Source organism: Sminthopsis crassicaudata, chromosome 6 (assembly GCF_048593235.1).
Source record: "Sminthopsis crassicaudata isolate SCR6 chromosome 6, ASM4859323v1, whole genome shotgun sequence".
Lineage (NCBI taxonomy): Eukaryota > Metazoa > Chordata > Mammalia > Dasyuromorphia > Dasyuridae > Sminthopsis > Sminthopsis crassicaudata.
This window is the reverse complement of record NC_133622.1, coordinates 257,298,684-257,308,108: the sequence shown is the minus strand read 5'-3', so window position 1 is coordinate 257,308,108 and position 9,425 is coordinate 257,298,684. Positions and strand designations below refer to the sequence as shown.

Below are 9,425 nucleotides of genomic sequence, written 5' to 3'. Positions count from 1 at the left end.
CAGTCTCGGTGCTGCTGCCCGGCCTTCCTTGGGCATGCAAGCATGTGTTTCTGCATGCAGTCAGCGCCTCAGTCAACAAGCATTTATTAAGCGCCTAGAGTGTTAAGAGCCGGAGGGTACAAAGAAAGCCAATCCTTGATGCTTTTCTAATGGGAGAGGATCATAAACAACTCTGTACAGATGAGCTTGGACAGATAGAAAGGAAATGATCTCCGAGGGAGGGAATCAAGGCTCCTATAGGAAGTGAGCTTTTAGCTGGGAGCTGAAGGGGGAGGTGAGTGTTCCAAGCAAAGGAGGGAGCGCGCCCGGTGGAGGGGAAGGGCGCCGTGGCCAAGAGAGAAGGGCCTTGTGGTGGAGCAGCCGGGCCAGCATCACTGGGGGGGGGGGGGGGGGGGGGCGCACGGCTTTGAATGACAGGGGAGCTTCCTGTATCTGATCCCCCAGACGGTGTGCGGGGAAATCGGCCAGCCCAGCACAAAAGCCCGAAAACCCAGGCCCTGGAACGTTGCTGTTAGAACGGCCTGTGCTCTGTGGGAGCCTCTCCCAAGGAGTCAGGACAGAGTGGGGGTGGGGGGCGGAATCATGCTTTCCATGTGTTGGAGGAAGAAGTTTGTATATTTGTGATCATGTTTTCCGACTGTTTCACTTAATCCCAGTTGCTTCAGCAAAAATTATAATAATAATAAAATGAAAAATAAAAACCATAACGGAAAGAAAATTGTGGGAGAGAAAAAGATTCTGGAGGCTTATATTGACAAGGGCATGAACAATCAGACGATTAAAGCCCATGGTGAAAGGGACCAGGAGCCAGGAGATAGCATCCTTATGTTTTATCAGAAGCACAACGCTGTCCTTCAAGGGCGAGGTGTGTGCGTGGGCACCGACTTGGTTGAAATATTGTGTAGCTTGCAGAAGCCCTACCAGTTCCTGACGGTAGAGGCAGCCTCATCCCTTGTCCTCAAGGATGGAGATATCAATTGTGGCTAAATGAAGGCAAGCCAGTTTATGGCCAAACTTAGGAGAAAGGGATTCTAATCATCGAATAAACTTCCAAGAGAATGGCTTTCTTTCATCAGATAAGCTATTTTTGTTGGAAAAGTTGCTGCCCGGAAGACTGGAAGTAGAGAAGACTGAAAACTAGATCAGGTTGAACTGGTAGATTTTGACCCATCCCAAGAAGAAGCTTCTGTTACAATGGAGAAGTTTGGGAAGAGGACGACAGCAATAGTGATATAAAAGCAATGATAAATGAGTGAAAAAACAACCATCTTAACACACTCTGCCAGCTATTGTGTTGTATTCAATTACACCTGTGTTTTTAAAATTAATTAATAAAATAATTTAATATATAAAATGCTGACTTTCCAGTTTATAATATTCAGTGCAAGAGAGTTGCACATCATTAATTGTGTCCTTGTGGTAAAGAAGCTCCCAGATACTGTGGTTTAATTCTTGATTGACTAAATGTGGACAAGCATTTATAATTGTTAAGCATTGAAATAAATTTTTATACTGAATTCATCATTTAAAAAAAAAAAGAAAAGAAAAGAAATGCCAGCTAGAGCAACTCTGACACTCTATGTCACACCCATCAACTTGACAAAGATGATGAAAGAGGACGATTCTCCTTACTGAAGAAACTGGGGGCATACAGAATCATTCTCAGTGAAGCTGTGACTTGGTACAGCCATCCTGGCAAAACAACTTGGGACTCCCAAGGAGAGTCTATTTCCTCCCGTAAGTTGTCCCACTCTTCCTCTCACAAAACAAACCATCTCCCAATTCCCGGCATCTGCACGGAACTCCTTCATGGAAGGCTCTCTCTACTCCGCACCACTTCTTGGGACCCTTCAAATCCCAGCTAAAATCTCATCTTTGATAGGAAGCTGCTCGTAAGCCCCGTTAATTCTAGCCCCTTCTCTCTGCTATTTCTTATTTCTTTTGTGAATGGTGGGTTTTTACATAGTTGTCTATGCATAGATTGTGAGCTTCCTCTTCCCACACAGTCTGGCAGCTTAATGTTTACTGACTGACCAATGATCAGCCACAAGTCTGGAGAACAGGTGAGGAATCACACTACAAATGTCTCCCGATGCAGAAGAAAACATGATTTTCACAGTCAAAGAAGGTTTTGTTGTGCTTGAACATGGACATGAGAAGATGGTCGTTGTGGCATTTTTAAATGCACTGGAGAGAAGAGACTTTCAGAAAGCATCACAGACACCTGGGGCAGCTTTGGAAGTTACCTGTGCACTTTATTACATCTCTAAGGAAAAAAGCATGAATAATCCTCTTTCCCTGTTCCACTACATGAATGGAAAAGCCCATTTTTAGTTGATGTTAGTGGAGTTCAAGATTTTTTTTTAAATTAAAATGTTATGAAAAGGCATTATTCCACCCTCCTCATAGAGCTGAAGAACTCTAGGAATGGACCATTGCATGTGTCAGACTGAATCACTGTGAGGGATAGTTTGGTTGAACTAGATTTTTTCCCTCTTTTTTATTCTTATAAGAGATGGCACTTTGGGAAGGAGGGGGAGAGATTGGAAACTCAAGTGATATAAAAATAAATAGTATCCAACAAATTGCTTTAAAACCATCCCCAGATCCCCCATAGACTCTCAGGCCATTGTCCTTGATCTCTCCTCCATCTAATGTATGTGTTATTGTTGAGTAGCTTCAGAGCTTGGTTGTCTGGCTCTTTGTGACCCCATTTGAGGATTTCTTGGCAGAGACGCTGGAGAGGTTTTCATCTCCTTCTCAGCTCATTTTACAGATAAGGAAACTGAGGCACAGGAGGTTAAGTAACTTGTCAGGCCAGGATCACACAATAAGTCAGGTCTTCCTGACTCCATAGCCAACACTTTGTGTACTGTGAGGCCACCAAGCTTTCCCTTTTATAAACTCCTAAAAAAAAAAAAAAGTTTTCCATCCATCCTTCCTTTCTTCTCTCTCACTTCCCTAATCCTTTCCACTCTGGCTTCCAGCCAAACCTGACTGAAACTCCTCTTTCCAGGATCACGAGTGATTTGTTAATTGTTAAATCCAACAGCTTCTTCTCAGTTCCTATACAGTCAACAAGCACGGATTAAGCACCTACTATGTGCCGGGCACCATGCCAAGTCCTTGGTCTAAAGGGGAAGACTATATGCAAGCAACTGCACAAACTGTGACCAGGAAAAAGCAGAGGTGAGGCTGCTTGCAGAAGGGCAGATTCAGAGAGGCAGAGGCAGAAGGAGGAAGGAGATCATTCCAAGTTTGGGTGGCTGTGACTGGCAGTCCGGACTTGGGAGGTGGAGGGCTCAGTGCTAGGAATGGGGGTGGATGGGAGAGGGGTAAAAGGAGAGACTAGAAAAGAGGGAAAGTCTTTAAAAGTTGGGGGATTTTATATCTGATCTCAAAAGCAGCAGGAAACTACTGACCTTTATTGAGATAGGAAGTCACATGCCCAAACCTGTACTTTGGGGAGGATGGACTGGAATGGGAAGAGACTGGAGGCAAGCAGGATGCTACAACAGTCTGGGGGTGAGAGGAGGAAGGCCTGCACACAGTAGGTGCTTTTCCTCTCTTCCCTGAGCTTCAGAAAGACCCCTTTGTTGACTGAGGGAGGATAACTGCTCCTCAGTGCCTCTGGCTGGATTCTCACCCAGCTCATGCCCACTAGCTGTGAGGATCCCATAGGCCTGGATGATCTAGTGATCTCTCTACACTGGTGATCTCATCATCAGCTCAAGTAAAATCTCTCTGCTGATGACTCGCAGACTGACATAGCTCCATTCTCTCCGGAACGCCAGCCTTACACCACCAGCTTACTATTGGGCATCTGGACATTCCATCTTCTTCCCTGACTCCAAGTTCTAACTGCATTTCTGAGGAGGGAGGGGGAGGGAAGGAAACCAGCATTCACACAGCTCCTACTATGAGCCAGGCCTGATCCTCATAACAATCCTTGGAATGAGTGAATTATCCCCATTTTGCAGTTGAGGAAACAGGCAGAGTGATGTACCCAGGATCACATAGGAAGATGTGAAAAGTGTCTGGCGCTGCATTTGAACTCGGGCCCAGAGCTCCACTCTCTGGATTACCCTTTACTGGTCCCTCCCGCTCCTGTGTATTTGTCCAATCACGCTTCTGAATATTGCTGTCTCACTATCCGTATCTCTGTCCTTCTGTCTCCATGCGTTCCCCAGCAGCTGCTGTAGTCAATCCTTCCTCACCTTTAGCTGTGACCACTGCAATAGACTGTCATCTCACTTCTTCAAGCCACCCTCTACACAGCTGTCAAAACACTTTTCTACAGCACAGCTATGTTGCTTCAAGGATCAAACACAAATTCATTTGCTTTAGGAGAGCCTTTTGCTCTCAATGCCTCTAACATACACTTCTGAATTCTCCCTCTAGATATCTCAGTTCAAAGCTGAACTAGCCTAAAAGAGGCTGAAAGAAGAGGAATTACTACCTCCATGCCTTTACCCAGGCTGGTATCTTCCCTGTTTTACCTCCAATACAAGGTCTTTCCTGCTCCCCCACTCGTTAGGGTGTATTCTGCTCCACTGCCCATACACACAATTTCCATTTACTTGGTATAAACTGTGTATCGATGGGTTGTTGTCTTTCGTTCTCCAACAGGACTGACATGATGTTGGGGTGTCCAACTGTGGCTGATCACACCATTCAGAGCTTGGAAGGCTTAACCACTGCTTGGGCACAAAGCGTTCATGTAAACCTTTGGGAGGGAGACGTCTCTTAATTTTTGCATCTCATGTAACTTTTGAGCTATTGCAATTCTGCTTTGTTCATAGAATACGAGGCTTCTTTAAAAAAAATACTTTAATTTCCCCTTACTTAACTGCAAGAACAAATTTAACATTCATATAAGAGGGTTTCATATTGTTTTGAGTTCAAGTCTATCCCTTCCTCCCTCCCTTCCCCCCTTTTCTGAGGCAGTGAGCAATCTGATATGTCAACACACGGGCAATCATGTAAAACCTTTCTGAATCAGTCGTTTCCGCTCAGCTCCTTCTCTGCTGTGGGCACACCATGCCCGGCAGTCCTGTGCCAGCATCTCCTGTGGGGCACAATCGATCCCAGAATTCTCAGTGTCTTGGTATCTCCTCTCCTGAGCTCTGTGTGAACCCTTGCCTTGCCAGTTCTCAATAAACCAGTCTTTGAGGCAAACAGCATGATCAGCCATAGGGAGTCACAGTCTCTGCAGCAGAGCTGGAATGCTTGGCAGTGACAGCCAAGAGCCTGGTCCTTCTCCTGCCAGGCGATCTTCAGCGTCTTCCTGAGACAACTCAAATAGCAGCAATTCGGTTTCCTGACATGGCGCTGGCAGACTGTTTGAATTTCCCTTGCATCCAACAAATTCACCGGCATCCGGGTCAGCACAATAGCTCTATGGACCTTCAGTTTAGTGGTCAGTCTGATACTTCTTCTCTCCCACACTTTCCTTTGGAGCTTCCCGAACACTGAGGTAGCTCTGGCAACGTGCGTCAACCTCATTATCAGCAAACTGACAAGATAGGTGAACTTGTCTCCAGCATTCAAAATTTCTCCATTTGTTGTAGCGACAAAAATGGTTTTAAAAAATGTTTGGCTGGGACACTGATGCATTGTTGGTGGAGTTGTGAAAGAATCCGGCCATTCTGGAGAGCAATCTGGAATTATGCCCAAAAAGTTATCAAACTGTGCGTACCCTTTGATCCAGCATTGCTACTACTGGGCTTATGCCCCAAGGAAATACTAAAGAGGGAAAGGGACCTGTATGTGCCAAAATGTTTGTGGCAGCCCTTTTTGTTGTGGCTAGAAACTGGAAGATGAGTGGATGTCCATCTGTTGGAGAATGGTTGGGTAAATTGTGGTATATGAAGGTTATGGAATATTATTGCTCTGTAAGAAATGACCAGCAGGAGGAATACAGAGAGGCCTGGAGAGACTTAAATCAACTGATGCTGAGTGAAACGAGCAGAACTAGGAGATCGCTGTACACTTCAACAACAATACTGTATGAGGATGTATGCTGATGGAAGTGGAAATCTTCAACATAGAGAAGAGCTAATCCAGTTCCAATTGATGGACAGAATCAGCTACACCCAGAGAAGGAACACTGGGAAATGAGTGTAAACTGTTTGCATTTTTGTTTTTCTTCCCAGGTTATTTTTACCTTCTGAATCCAGTTCTTCCTATGCAACAAGAAATTTGGTTCTGCTCCCATAGATTGTATCTAGGATATACTGTAACACATTTAACATGTATGTGACTACCTGCCATCTAAGGGACGGGGTGAAGGGAGGGAGGGAAAATTTGGAATAGAAGTGAGTGCAAGGGATGATGTTGTAAAAAATTACCCATGTATATGTTCTGTCAATAAAAAAGTTATAATTATAAAATTAATTTTAAAAATGTAAAAAAAAGGAGGGATTAGTGTTAAAACCAGAACTTGAACATAAATCCTTGCTTTGTGTTCAACAAATTGTATCATGAGCCAAATAAACCAATTCTTATAAATTAAAAAAAAAATGTTTGGGGACAGATTGGATTTAAGCAGAGTTGCTGCACAAATCTGTCAGCCTCACTTTATCTTTCAGAATCATCACTGTCCAGTGGCAGGTCAAGTCAAAACTGGTGATGACCCGAGCTGCAGTGGATGGGCAGGGCGTCTCCCGTGTCCGACTAAGCTCTAAAGCGCTCCTCCGTGGCCACTGGAACAAACCATTCTCATCACTCATTTTGATGGGGGGAAATCTTCCCACATTTGCGTTAGTAACCTTCTAACTCACCAATGGATTTAAGACCTCTAGTTACTCAACCTAGTTTAGCTCATCTGCTGAATCGGTTTTACCAGGTATGGATGCGGGGCCTCTTGGAGCCACGGGTGAGAGTTGGGTGGCAGGTGGATCCCAAAGCTGAGGAGGGCAGCTTTCACACCTGAAGCACCAGTCTTCCCTGACTCCCACATATATATATATATATTTTTTTTTTTTTCCATTTATTTGTTTTGGAGCCTTGTGTCTACATTCTCCCTCCTCCTGCCCCTCCCACACCCAGAGAGAAAACAAGCATCATATTAATACATGTGAAGTCATGTAAAACATTCAACATACATATTAGTAGTCCTTCCAATATTCTAACTTCAGCTCTTCAACTTATCCACTTTCTATGACCTGCTTCTCCACTCACCGCAGACACACAGAGATGATTGGACCCAAGCACAGGCCTCAGTGTTGCCCAGTAATCCCAGTCCAGCCTGGGTCCTCCAGCAGCTCGTCAGCTCTGTCACCCCCAACGCTTTCACTTACCTTCAGTCTTTCCCTGCTCCCTGGCTGCTTTCCCGCTGTCTGAAAACATATCCAAGTCTTCCTCAACCTAAAACAAAATCCCCCAAACCTTCGAGTGATCCAACCATCTTCACTTTCATTCCATAAATGTCCTCGTCTTTAGCCAAACTCCTTGAGAAGGCTGTCTACACACAATGCCTTCACTGGTCTACACTTGGTGCCTCTGCTTTCTCTCCTCTGTCTCCACAGTCTGGCGTCTGACTTCCTCTTTCAGCAGAAACTGCCCTCCCCAGAGAAGGCCCCCAAGACCCCCAGTACAGCCTTTTCTCCATTCTCATCCTTGATCTCCAGCAGCACTTGACGATGTCCTTCACCCTCTTCTTTAGAAAGTTTCATCTCTCCTGGTTTTCCTTCTCCGTTTGACCTCTCCCATCTCCTTTGCCGAATCTTTGCCCAATTAATGCCCACTAACTGTGGGTGTCCCTCGGGTTCTGTTCAGTACCCTCTTCCTTTCTCCCTGAAGACTAATTCTCTGGGTGATCTCATCAGCTCGTGGAGATTTAACTACCATCTCTCTCTCTATGCTGATGCTCTGATCTAAACTTCCTACCCTAATTAATCTGCTGGTTTAGTTTTGCATCTTCCACAGCCAGCTCTTCAGCTGAGGAAGGAGCCTGTCCGGCCTGGTGCACAGCCATTGAAAATGCCTGTAGTCTGCAGCTGTGCACAGGCCAGACAGGCTCCTTCCGCAGCTCTCACTTTCCCTGGTTTCCTTCAAGTGCCACCTGAAATTCTGCCATCTGCCATCTACAGAAACCTCTGTTGGTTATCTCCAACATATTGGTCTATAGCCTGTGTATCCATCTCTTTGATGGTTTGGAGGGCCTTGCTTTTGCCTTTCTTTGTATCCACAAACAGTACAGTGTCTGGCACAGGCGCACCTGGTGTAGGTGGTGTATTACAGGTACACCCATCTTTCTCTGTGTCTCTCCCTGTCTTTCTCTTTCTGTATCTTTTTCTCAGTGTCTCTTACAGCAAGCAAACACACACACACACACAACCACACACACACACACACACACACACACACACCACTGACAGCAGGGACTGCTTCATTTTTCTTTGTATTCTGAGTGCTAAATAGAGTGCCTGGGACAGATTAGGTGCTTAACAAGTACTGAATTCACGGGGGACATCTTTGGCCCAATGGAAGAGCATCTCTCTCTCCACCTCTTGAAACTCTTCTCTTCCTTCAAGATCCAGGCCTTCGAGGTCCCACTTGCAGGCCACATCCTGGCCTTGCCTCCTGTCTGCTTACCCATGGACTTGTCTTATGGACAGGAGGAATCTCCTCCAGGGCAGGGCCTCTTTCTCTTTCACTTTTGTATGCTGTGCTCAGCAGAGTGCCCAGAACATATGCTAGAGACAGGTAGAAACTCCAGACCTAGTACACAGTAAGGACTGAGACTTGTTGGCTGAATTGTATGAAGTCATCTTCCTGCCAGGTGCAGTAAAGGGAATTGTGGATTCAGAGTCCTCTGGTCCCAACCTAACAGACTCACCCCACTGCTGGTGGTGCTGGGACACGGACACAGCTCCATACATCCACACACCCACTCACAGACTTGCACAGATCTGCACCCCCATACATGGACCTGCACCCCCATATCCACACAGACTGGCATAGCTGCACCCCCATTCATAGACCAGCACCCCCATACATGGACCCGCACATCCACATACAGACTCGCATAGATCTGTACCCCCATACACGGACCAGCACCCTCATACACAGACCCACACAGGTCTGCACCCCCATTCATAGACCTGCACCCCCCTACACGGACCTGCACATCCACCCACAGACTCGCATAGCTCTGCACCCCCATTCAAAGATGAGCACCCCCCTACACGGACCTGCACATCCACACACAGACTCGCATAGCTCTGCACCCCCATTCAAAGATGAGCACCCCCATACACGGACCCGCACATCCACACATAGACTCCCATAGCTCTGCACCCCCATTCATAGATCTGCACCCCCATACACGGACCTGCACATCCACACACAGACTCCCATAGATCTGCACCCCCATTCATAGATCTGCACCCCCATACACGGACCTGCACATCCATACACAG

General features: G+C 46.1%; 1 pseudogene; it reads left to right on the top strand.

Moving 5' to 3' along the window:
• The first annotated feature begins 687 nt into the window (after positions 1–687).
• LOC141547613 (dnaJ homolog subfamily A member 1 pseudogene) lies at positions 688–1,256 on the top strand (annotated as a pseudogene).
• The last annotated feature ends 8,169 nt before the right edge of the window (positions 1,257–9,425 follow it).